Consider the following 12935-nt stretch of genomic DNA (forward strand, 5'->3'; position numbering starts at 1 on the left):
TGTGGGGTCCGATTTTGGGGAACCCTCATCCAAGTGTTTTATCGAAGTACTCTGGTTCGTAAAGAAGTTAGGTAAAAACATTTACTTTCGTGCAAATCGAGACGGTTAGCTGGGCACTACATAGAAGTTGGTGAATCCAGCAGGAGTTTTTAAGAAATCCCCAAGTTCTCCTAGGGGTGAGGTGAACATTTTTATCTTTATTACACCTCAAGACTGAGACAATTCATTTAGTACAACTTATAAGTAGGTGTAACCAATAGTGTCTGAAGAGTTACGTGACACACGTCCTGTATATAAATATCATATATATACAGATAGAACCTAAAATCGAAGTGGGGAGTATAGTTGTTCTTACCTGCTATGTGAGATTATATTTACAACAGAGGGCGCCAGCGTGTCACAGTGTAGAGTAGAGTGTAGTTTTCAGAATAATACGGTGGTTCCCAGACTGTTTCAAGTCTAAGACAGTCTTGAGAAAACGTTTGAACCCCAACCTATAATTTTAGCACTGTGATTGAAAAACTGCCGTAGTAAAAACAATAACATCTGCTCTCTATATACTGTATAATTTAATTAATTCAAATTTTATCGGATTATTGTTTATGTTTATTTAGAATTAATATTAATTCAGTATCTTTGTTTTCGTCCGAATATTGGCGGTTTTTAGAAAAAGTTTAGCGGGTTTCACTTTGTGAGACACTGGCCTCGTGTACAGTATGAGGGTGATAGCATCAGGTTTTGGTGTTTATATGAAAAACAAGCTAACGGTGGAGTTTATTCTGGTACGTCGTAAAAATCATTTAATTTTAATTAAAAGTTCACTCATAACAATTGACGAAAGCTCTTTTGTATCAAAACCTTGAACCGACTTGTTTTTCTCACATAAGTTAACTATATTAAAATGTACCCCCACCACCAAAATACAACATCAAAAATAATGTCCCAATCTTAATTTCATCTACATATCCTTCTATAAATAATGACGCCTTTGGATTTGGGGGAGGTCCACAGGCTTTGAGATCTATAACGTATAGGAAGAATACGTGTTTGTTGTTGACAGCCCCTCATCCTGAAACTATTTTAAAAAGAAAACGATTAGTAGTCTATCACAGGAATGTCAAGGCTGTCTTTCTCTATAGCCTAAAATACGTTTTTTTTTATTTACTGTGAATATACATGGTACGAAGTTACTGGGTTTCCTTTTATCAAACAAAAAGAGTGACTTTACAGTGAAATACACCCTTACTTTTTTATCCATATTTTTCAAATATGTGTACTAGCTACAATATCTATTCGTTAGATCGGTGAAATAAAACTCCTTCGTATCAAATAGGCCTGGCATGGCCGAGCGCGTGAGGCGTGCGACTCGTAATCCGAGGGTCGCGCTAAACATGCTCGCCCTCCCAGCCGTGGGGGCGTTATAATGTGACGGTCAATCCCACTATTCGTTGGTAAAAGAGTAGCCCAAGAGTTGGCAGTGGATGGTGATGACTAGCTGCCTTCCCTCTAGTCTTACACTGCTAAATTAGGGATGGCTAGCACAGATAGCCCTCGAGTAGCTTTGTGCGAAATTCCAAAAACAAAACATCGTATCAAATAATAGGATTTTGTTTAAATCTTAACATAATAAACATTAAAAGTGTAATAAAAATACATAAAGGTACCAATACTGAAAATAAAGACATGCTGTTTTCAAGAATTCTAAAAGTAGTGGTTCAACAGTTCATTCTAATGTTGAGAGATATACAACGTCGGTAATTTTTTTCTGAAATTTGCGTGGGGAGGGTCCAACCTCCTATGATCTTTCTCTTATCATCCTATAACTGTGTTAAGTCCGGTGCTGATTGATCAAGAAATGTGGAAATTTATAAGGAACAGATACACGCCCACATGTATTTATACTAACGCTTGTTTATTAATTTTATACAGATGTAGGTATTGTAGTATTGTCTAATACAGAGGTCAGCTGCTACTTGAACTCATACAAGAGAGAAAGTTACATCTGTCAGCCTGTTTCTATGAGGTATTTGGATCTGTGTTTACTCCCGCTAATTTTGAGTTACCTGGTGCGAGTAAGTTAAATTTATATTGAACTCACCGTTATTAAGAGTTTTGAACGTTATTTGATACGTAGGCCTACGACAACTTACAACAATATACAAGTGTTCAAGTTTGTATAAAGTTAAAGGAGAAAATAAAGTGGACTGAATTTAAATATTTTCGCTCGATAGTTTGAAAGAACAACGCTAACACATTTAGTATCAGGAATAAGATAATGTGTTAGTAAAAACAGAAATATAAATATAATTGAAATAAAAAATTCAAACTGTTGAAGTTAGAAACCACGAGGTCTAGGAGTGAGGTTCAAGCACTTTTTGAGATTATTAAGACAAGATCATGAAGAAAAAGACATAATTTTAAAAAGGGCCAAGAAAATATTGATCGAAAATTAAAAGGCGGCTTATAAGAACGCGAGAGGAGTTAATAGAAAGTGGCGTACCATTTAAATAAAAATAAACTTAATTGAAGGCAATATAGAAAACTATTAAAAATGTAGAGAAAGATTATAACAATAAAACTGAAGAAGTATGTAAGACATGTAATGACAAAATTGAAGCACAATAATACTTTACTGTTAAAATTACTGAAGATTTCTTTTGGTGAGACAGCAGTCCGTTTACTGACTTACAACGCTAAAATCCGGAGTTCGATTCCTGGCAGTGGACAGAGCAGATAACCAAGTATGGCTTTGCTGTAAAATACACAACCAAAAGTGATCAATGAGTTAGTTAGTTTGTTTGTTTGTTTTTTGAATTTCGCACAAAGCTACTCGAGGGCTCAATGAGTTAGAAAAGAATATCAATGGCACATTAAAATAGTTGGAAAATGAATTATAAAATGCATAGAATAAACCAAGTATACCTCTTTCTGCACTTATTCAAGAGTTTCAGCCTAAAATAAACTGATTGATTTTAATTCTATGTTAAAATAACTCTCCATCTTCTTGTGAAAAAAAACTGCATACTATCTCGTACTTGTATTCTAAGCCTTGTTTCAGATATTTTGCTAGGCCTCTGAATTGTTGTCATCAATCAAACACAGCTTCCTCTGGTTAACAAACAAATTACAACATTAAAAATACAGGTCACAACACGTACGGTAAAAGCTGTAGCTTGTAATAAAATATACTTAAAGAGTAAGAAAACTCAAAATGAAAATATATATTGTTGAATAATGTTTTTTAATATTTTATTCTAGATGTTTCGATTCCTAAAGATCTCGTATTCATTACCAGGTGTTTAGTATGCTTGACTCGCACTATGAGGGTCGCAGGTTCGAATCTTCATCCCTCCCTTTCAACCGGGTGGTGGCTTTCATTATGTTATGGTCAATCCCACTATTGTTTGGTAAAATTGTAACCCAAGTATAGGCAATTGGTGGTAATGATTAGATGCCTTCCATCTAGAGGATCGATTTAGGGACAGCTAGTGCAGATAGATCTCGTGTACCTTTGTATGAAATTCGAAACAAACAAACGATTCCATATTAAATAAAGATCACTAATTATTTGAAACTAGTTACATTATTAATAAGTTCAATGCACATATCTTATTGAGAAAAATAGACAATCCAACTTCCTTTTCGTTAAGCATTAAAGACAAAACAGTTACTGTGTACCATGATTCAAAATTAAAGTAACAAAACCTCGTTACCCTTACTGAAGGATTATACAATGTTGGCATTGTCAAGTGCCTACAATTATTTCTAGCTATATTTTTAAAACTTAACTCTTAATATCATTTTCAAAAGTGCGAAAGGTGCCATATTCAATTGTATCTTTTTACTAATTAAAATAAAAAGACAGGAAAAGTTTTTGTACGTTTGAATTTCGTGCAAAGCTACTCGAGGGCTATCTGTGCTAGCCATCCCTAATTTAGTACTGTAAGACTAAAGAGATGGAAACTAGTCATTACCATCCACTGCCAAACTTGGACTACTCTTTTACCAACGAATAGTGGGATTGACCATCACATTATAACGCCCCCCATGGTTGAAAGGGCGAGCATGTTTGGTGTCACTGGGATTCGAACCGGGAACCCTAAGATTAAGACTCAAGTGCTGGGCCAAGTTTTTGCAACTAGTCAGTGAAAGACAAAAAGAAAAAAAAACCATTAAAATAAGGTTTAAAAACGCATATATTATTAATTTACTAACTGCATTATAGTTTTAACAATTTACACATTTTCTGTCCTACTGGCCTGGCATGGCCTAGCGCGTAAGGCGTGCGACTCGTAATCCGAGGGTCGCGGGTTCGCGCCCGCGTCGCGCTAAACATGCTCGCCCTTCCAGCCGTGGGGGTGTATAATGTTACGGTCAATCCCACTATTCGTTGGTAAAAGAGTAGCCCAAGAGTTGGCGGTGGGTGGTGATGACTAGCTGCCTTCCCTCTAGTCTTACACTGCTAAATTAGGGACGGCTAGCACAGATAGCCCTCGTGTAGCTTTGTGCGAAATTCCCAAACAAACTGTCCTACTAATAAATTACTACAAAGTGATCTTCATTGTATATTGTTCAAATTATTAATCTTTTTAAAATGTGTACATTTTTTAACACACAAGAGAATTGTAAAATATATTTTGTCATATGTTTTAATGTCATGTTCGTTTGTCTTAATAACCACATGACACATGATAAAAACATTTCACTTTTTTATCTCATTGTAATCTCACCTTGAGATAGAGCATTGGCACAGTGCCTAATACCAGTTCTCGAAGGAAAGTGATAAAGTGTGTGCTGGGCGGTTTGACAGAGATCAACCTGCGAGCAGAGTCAGATATTTTGTTCTTGTTTTTTTGAGTATCTGAAAAATTTCATTATGAAAAACACTTAATTTGAAGTGAAAACTGAATAAATTATCTTTTATATATTTTAAGTTTTCAAATTGTTGGGACGTATTTCCAGTTTCAGGTTCCTAGTACTCTCTGACGGTACAATTGATTAGTTAGTTAATTAGTGAGTTTGTCGCCATGTTATCAGTGTGTAAAAGAATTGCAGAGTGTAATAGTTATCTAGGTTTTAGTTATATGATAGATATGAGATTATTTTTCACAAGAAAGTGACTGTTATGTTTAATTTGTGACCTGGAACTATCAATGGATGTAACCTATAAAACTGTGTATTAGAAATAAAGAAATAAATCACTTTCATTATAATTAAGTGAACTGAACTCTGAATTATTTGTACTGAATAATAAAAAAGAACTTGTCCAGTAGAAAGAAGGTATTACAACAATGGTGTCAGAAATGGGATTATTTTGGTAAAAATGAAATAGATTCTAAAATAAAGTGAAGAAATGTGCACAAAGCTCAATTATATATTTGCTGTAAATTATAAAACAGTTTAAATAGGAATTAAATGAGATTGGTAACACAGAATACAAAGTCAAGAGAAAAAAAGACAAAACTAAGAAGAAAAAATCAAAAGGAAATCAATAAAAAATGTATAAAAATTAAAAGAACAACAAAAGAGATAGAAAACAATTACAAAAAAATAAAAGATCAAAAAGTAAGAGACAGAAATAGATTTAAGGTGTAAAGAAGAGTTAAGAACGGAAATAAATTCAACTGAAAACAAAATGTAAAAAAGGTGTTGGATTTGTATAGAAAGATTATTGTAGAAGGGTTAAAATAGTACAGAAAGACTATATTGATAAAAATTATGGCGTACAGCACAAGACATTGGTGAAATACAAAATAAAATAAAATAAAAAACCAACAAAGCAAAAACCTTGTATTAGACAAAAATAATATAATGACAGTAGACAAAAAAGGTTTTGTTTGTTTGGAACTAAGCACAAAGTCACAAAATGGCTCTCTGTGCTCTGCCCACCACTGGTATCATAGCCCAATTTCTAGCATTGTGAGTCCTCAAAAAATGCTACTGTGCCACTGAGGGGAGGGTAAAAAGAAAGGGACAAGGAAGAAAGGAGTATCAATGAAAGTATAAAAAATATAAGAAATGAATTTGCAAATGTGAGTGTCAACCTGAATGGTAGGCAAGTCTCAACCTGATGATTTGAACTCCAAAAACTATTAAATTTGAAATATGAAAAAAGAGAGCCCTCATTGTTCTACATCTGTTACCAATATTGTTGTGATGACAGGACTTTTTTGGACAACTTCAGCTACTTATCCAGTTTCGGAATTTATCTGACCAGTTCAATAACATCACTCAGTCAAGAAACAAACAGATTATGACAGGAGAATACTATGGGAGACATATCAGGTTTAGTTCAAAATTATTTCTAAAGCACGTTGATGTAGTAATATAATAAACAACAATCCATCATTTTACTTTCAACTCAAAAGGACCATCTTTAACAACATTAAGCAGCCTTTCAGCTGAGAGTCATAACAACTACCGAGCATTTGTGGCTATTTTATCAAACAGGTCTGGAGTGACAAACCATAAAGAAGTTTCTAAAGTAAAATTTAAGAGCAGAGTAAAAAGAATGGACAAAATCTTAGATTTACTTAAAGTATATATATACAGAAAAGCCTTCCTAACTATCATACCTGGATTTTATTGTTGAAATGATGGATCCATTTGCACGTGCTACAGTAATGACAATCTGTGAATTAGGCAAAATATATTTATTTTTAAATAATGCTCTACACTTCGACTTGCAATATGAAGTTAAATGCATTAAAATAACAGATAAACAGCCAATGACACTTTCTAAAGGTTACATGAGCATCAGATCAGATAATATCAAAACATTACTTCTTCTGATGGTAATCTTGAAAAAATAAAAGGATTAATTAGACAACTGTTAAATGGAAGTATATCACTCAGTAGAAGGTGATTCAGTTGAAGTTTAAAAGGTCTCACTGTCAAGAATTGCAGATTAAAACAATTTTAATTGAAGAGTGTTTACTTAGAACGAAGGAAGTAAAAACTAAACAATTAGTGTTTCAACTGTAAGAAACTACTCCTGAAGGATGACAGATAAAAATAGTTACAAATGTATGTGGAACTTAAAATTTACATTTGAGATTTCAATCAATTCATCATTTGTAAGGTAACAATATCTTGAAGATAAAAATACTCTGGCTTTCCCAACAGAACTAAAGAATGTGCTGTTTATTTAAAAAACACTGAGGAAGAGTACACACAAAATGAAGTAGTGGAAAAACATATTGTATAAAAATATTAGATTGAGAAAGTTCATTCAGTTAGTTGATAAGTTAGTGAACCTTTTGCCAGTTATTAGTCGATTACTAAGTGTGTTAGTTAGTGTTGAGTTACATTGTAATCAATAGAAAATACTACAAGTAAGTTAAGTTTTAGTTGTAAGTTTGGTCTGTCAACTAACATAGCTTATAAACTTGTAATGTTGTATACGTATGGTTATCTGGGAAAAAGAAGTTAACTTGCTATAAATGTATGCAGGTGGTTAAGGCAATCCGAGGGTCGCGGGTTCAAATCCTCGTCACGCCAAACGTGCTCGCTCTTTCAGCTGTGGGGGCGTTGTAATGTAACGGTTAATCCCACTATTTGTTGGTAAATGGGTAGCCCAAGAGTTGGCAGTGTGTGTGGTGATGAATAGCTGCCCTCTTAGTCTTACACTGCTAAATTAGGGACGGCTACCGCAGATAGCCCTCGCGTAGTTTTGCGTGAAATTGAAAAAACAAAACAACAAATGTATATTCTTCTCGAGAAATTATTATATGTCGCTATACGTACAACTGTTGTTTCCGTAAACAGACATATTTGGTTCATTTTTTCTTTAGTTAGGTATCACAAAAACGAATTATTAGACTCCTAGTTCCTTTAACTTTTATTAATTTTTAGCAAACATTTTTTGAAAACAACATACATATACCCAAGTCTCACATCTAGATTGTGAGACTTGCACATTTTGACTTTGTATAACACGTTGACTCATGTCTTATAAAATCCTACAAAAAATATAATATCCCATTAATGTCAATGATGTCACCATATTATACTAGAAATTAATAATTTTTGCGAAGAACAGTATCAATTACAATGCAGGAGAAATTATGCAGGTTGGAGCAGGTGACACCTGATATCCAATTCTTTCATAAAGAAGTAAGGAAGAACACCATTGTTTTGTGGTTGATTGGTTTGGTGTTTCATAGCGCAAAGCAATGAGGCTATCTGCACCTTGTTTCGTTATTTAACATTATCCTTTTATTATTATTTTCTGAGGTTTGCATGCATTTTAGCACTTGTTTTGTGTGTGTGCTTTGTACGTAACAGTAATGTTTATAATTAATGTTATTATAATATTTAGCATTATAGATTTAACAACTTTGAGTCTCACCAACCACCACTACTAGGTAAGCTACAAATAAGTTGGCTTATCTATAGACAGTAGCTCTTACGTAGGGCCTACATGAGAAAGCATTTCGGTTTTCGGGCCAATATCCATCATATCACGTGCTGCTACAATACTGCTGGCTTGTTGCTGCCCGGGCTGCTGCGAAAATACGCACCCTACTGCCCATTTTCTTTTTTTATAACGAGAGACCTTGAAAAGCATAAACATTTTCTCACTTATAAGTTTCAATGATTTTTCGTTATGTAAACAGGCGACACTAGTGAAGTAGATCGAAAAACTGTTAACGTAATATCAGCCAGAATAATAATCCACTTGATACTATACGATATATGATACATCAGGCATATTTCAATTAATAATTTGTTCTGTGTAAGAATTACGAAGAATTGTGTTAGTTATTCATTTAAGACGTGTAACTAGTTTCAAAGAAGTTATGCATTAACTTATGACTTAATTAGCTTCCGGTAAGTTAGGTATTAGTTTATAACTGTATTAGCTTCTTGTAAGATATGTTAATTTTTGACTTAACTATCTTCCTAAAGCTGTGTATTAGATATCACTTTACGACTTCAACTACCTTCTTGTAAGATTGTTTAGTTTTCTTTCACCCCTTGAAAAATGGGGAGTTGGCTGTGAGAAATTATAAATGTAGTGGTTAAAAAAAACCGAAAAACTAATACACAAATGGTACTTACAGATAGATACCTTCACTAACTTTCAATACCTTATTTTGCTCTGCATGTGATAAGTTTTTTACGCTGTTTGTTCTTGATATTTCGAAATGAAGTATTTTAGTTTTGTGTAAAACTAAACTGCAGCAAATAAATACATTTATTTGCACATTCCCTGAAATTTACACTTTATTATATGTACGTAATGGATTGTATTCAACGTTCAGTATTAGATTGATTGCAAGTGAATTATTCTATTCAGCAGGGTGCAAAAAAACACGTAGATGTCACTTTAGCGAGCAGCTTCGTAAAAGTTTTTTGGTTGGAATTAAGCAGAAAGCTACACAATGGGCTATCTGTGTTCTGTCCACCACCGGTATCAAAAACAGGTTTCTAGGAGTGTTGAGTCCGCAGACATGCTGCTGTGCTAGCTTTATGGAAAGTGAAACTAATTTAATTTTTTGCTTACAGTTAATGATTCGAGTTTACAAGTAAAATCGATACAACGACTTTTAGAAATATGTCATACTTGAAGCACCGTAGAATTCAGGTCTCTAAATTTAGAACTTCTCCAAAATGTCAAGATATTTTTACAAGTTCATTTTAACAGGCTCCTCACGAGCCAGTGGGCGAAATTAAAAAAAAAAACAACCTAACCGGTTTTTCTTAATTTGAACTAAAATGTTTTGGACATTTTTATTGGAAAAAAAAAAAGGCATTTCCCGCACTGTTTTAGCATTGGGACTGCGAAAACTGATATGAAGCAGTAAGGTGAGTGACATCTGTCGGTGTATCACAAGTTTAACAGCCAGGAACAAGAATCATGGAAGTCTTTAAATAACATACAGTGGTATTCAGAAGCTGTTTAGAACCACCTGGGTAGACATTATGCAGCAAGTTGAATACAATATTATGCTTGTAGGCACTTTCAAAATATTCCTGTCTGCTCATCCCACTCCTGACTATCGTGATGCTTCGACCTTCCCTAGGGAATCGCAGGCAAAAATCTTTTATATCTTTAGATGAAAACTAAACATAAAACGTGATAACAGAAATATAAAATGTTGACAATTGTATAATTAATGATGCTGAGAATGTGGCTTTTTTGATATGTACTGAATTTACTCCCAGCGAGTAGACCTTAGTACTAGCTAGTATTAATTGTTTAGTTATATTTCTATAATCTCTCAGTATTGTTAAAATTGAGATTCAATATCTATATATCCAAAAATGTTACAAAAATACACAGGCTTTTATAGGGTGTCCTAACTTTTTCACATGACTGTATACACATTGCTAAGGACTGAATCCAACTTTGATGCTCTGTCAAATTGTTTTCACATCAGATTTCACGAGTGGATATTGATAACTGAAAATAGAGAAAGATAGTAGAGAGAAGTCCCTTTTTACTACAGGAAATGGATTGTGGTAATGTGTTATGTAATACACCTAGTACATTGCAGTGACCAATGGAGTATGCTCTGTCTGAACTACTCTGGAACATTGCAGTTATCTTCTATGATGACTTAACTGCACACGGGAAAACATATAGCAATGCTTATAAAGGGATAAAGAAGGTTGTAGATTGGTTAAGGACAGAGAACATTGAGCTAATCCTAAAGAAGTGTGGATTATCTCGTAACTAGGTGAATTTCACGGGAGAAGTGGTCAGCAGAGAAATAATTCTCCAGATTCATTAAAGACTGACTCTAGCTAGAGTTGGCCAACACCAAAGAACCTGTATGAAGTGAAATGATTTCTAGTTCTGTGCACTTATTATTGTCATTTTGTAAACTTCTTTCTCTGGTGTAGATCATCCTTACATAAACTATTCGAGAAAACATATATAAAATTTGTAGGATTGCTAACTGTGAACAAGCATTCAACAAATTTAAGAAGAAATTGATCAAATTGGCCTATCAAACTCTGGTAGATCCACTTATTTTAGATATGGATATCAGTGATATTGCAGTGGGAACAGTTTTGTCACAACTACAACTCAGAAAAAAACATGTTGCCTACTATTACAAAGCAATGAATGCCACAGAAATAAAGTATTGTATAATTTGAAAAGAATTATAAATTGTTGTTTAAACTATGAATCACTTCCATAATTATCTATACGTAAGAACAGATACATCGTAGTTGACAAGGGAAGTTTCATCAAATGACTGTCACCACTGTGCTTATTATGTACATGGACTATGGTCCTGTATTCAAGGCTCAGCTCCGTGCCAGCTGGCAGTCCACTTGGAGTGAGCAACGTGACAACAAGCTTTTTCAAATAAAACCCTATATTGGGCTTCGGCCGTCTAGTTTCCGTAAGGTTCGGAAGTTGTTCTAACTAGACTATGCATTGGTCACAGTTTTTTAACTCATCGTTTCTTTTATCTGGACCTGATGCACCAGTGTGTAGTTTGTGTAACATTCAAATCACTATCAGCCACATTTTACTTTCTTGCCATCGTTACAACTCTCAACGACGGCACTATTATAAACATGTTCTGTCCCAGGGTTTGTCTGTAACATTGGACAGTGTTATTGGTGATGGTGACACTCTCCACCTTAATAAAGTTTTTAGTTTTTTAATGGCCATTAATCTTTTTAACCTCATTTAAGTGTTTGATATTTATTCATCACACCTTTTTAATTGTGGTTCCCTTTTCAGAGTCTCAATCTCTCTAGTTCAATTTGACATTGGAAAATGGCCAGAACATTAAATAACTCGACACCAGGACTGGAAAGGCCAACTTCAGGTGATTAATGCTGCTGTTTGAACAACCCGTTAGTCGTCCTGGCGAGTTGTTATTACTATTTTGCTGCATGTCTTTTAACACTTTTATTACTTTACCTTTTGGTACTGGCCATAATGACACATAACCCTGAACCAGGACTGGAAAGACCAACTTCAGGTGACTGACGGTGGTTCTTGAACTTACCTGTTAGTCTTCCTGGCGGGTTATGATCATTACCATTCTGCTACAGGAAGTCCTTTACAACTTTGTAGACTGGATGTCAACATTGGTTTTATGCCATTTTATGTTTTAATTGCTGTTTTGTTTAAACCTTTGTTTCCTTTTACGAATTTTACTACATTTATTTTACTTTTACCTTTCTACAGGACATTTGGCTAATTTTTATTGCGATTTTGCTATATGTCTTTTAACACTTTTCTTATTTTACCTTTTAATAATGGCTGTTATGACAACATAACCCGGAACCAGGACTGGAAAGGCCAACTTCAGGTGACTGACGGTGGTTCTTGAACTTACCTGTTAGTCTTCCTGGCGGGTTATGTTCATTACCATTATGCTAGAGAAAGTCCTTTACAACTTCTCTTACTCTTTTCTCTCTTAACATTGTAGACTAGGTGTCAACATTGGTTTTATGTTTTTTTCTGTTTTTCAATGATGTTTTGTTTCACCTTCATTTCCTTTTATGTATCTTACTACATTTAATTTATTTTTACCTTTTTACTGGGCGTTTGGCGCAGAGAGCCTAGCTGCTTTGTGCCATAAAACACTAAATCAATCAATCAAATGACTAAAATTATATGCTATTCCTAACCAGGAAGCAGAAACTCTTGCAAATAAACTTGTCAATAAAGAGATTTTAAGATTTGTTATGCCTCTGGGACTTCACTTGGATCATGGTACAAAACTTTGAATCAGACTTGCCAGTCTAAATAGCTATATTTGAACGAACATCAGAAAATGTAAAGCAGTTCTTCAAGATACCAGCAATACACCATAATTATTGATGGTTCAGGAGTAAGTCCCATCAGACCTTCTTTACTCTCGTCCAGGCAACAGTTGCTCGGTAAAGTCTTATACAAGATATGCAGAGAAATTAAAGAACATCGTAAATGTAACATGACTTTACATGGGAACAATTTA

The 12935-nt window shown here is 34.3% G+C and overlaps 1 long non-coding RNA gene across 1 annotated transcript; it reads right to left on the reverse strand.

Moving 5' to 3' along the window:
- Positions 1 to 2354: 2354 nt before the first annotated feature.
- LOC143226560 (uncharacterized) lies at positions 2355 to 8539 on the reverse strand. Its single transcript, XR_013014673.1, has 4 exons — positions 8412 to 8539; positions 6576 to 6631; positions 4731 to 4861; positions 2355 to 2752 (listed from the first exon to the last, which is right to left on the reverse strand). It is a non-coding gene; the product is annotated as an uncharacterized LOC143226560 (long non-coding RNA).
- Positions 8540 to 12935: the final 4396 nt, after the last annotated feature.

Source organism: Tachypleus tridentatus, chromosome 9 (genome assembly GCF_004210375.1).
Source record: "Tachypleus tridentatus isolate NWPU-2018 chromosome 9, ASM421037v1, whole genome shotgun sequence".
In the NCBI taxonomy this organism is placed as follows: domain Eukaryota; kingdom Metazoa; phylum Arthropoda; class Merostomata; order Xiphosura; family Limulidae; genus Tachypleus; species Tachypleus tridentatus.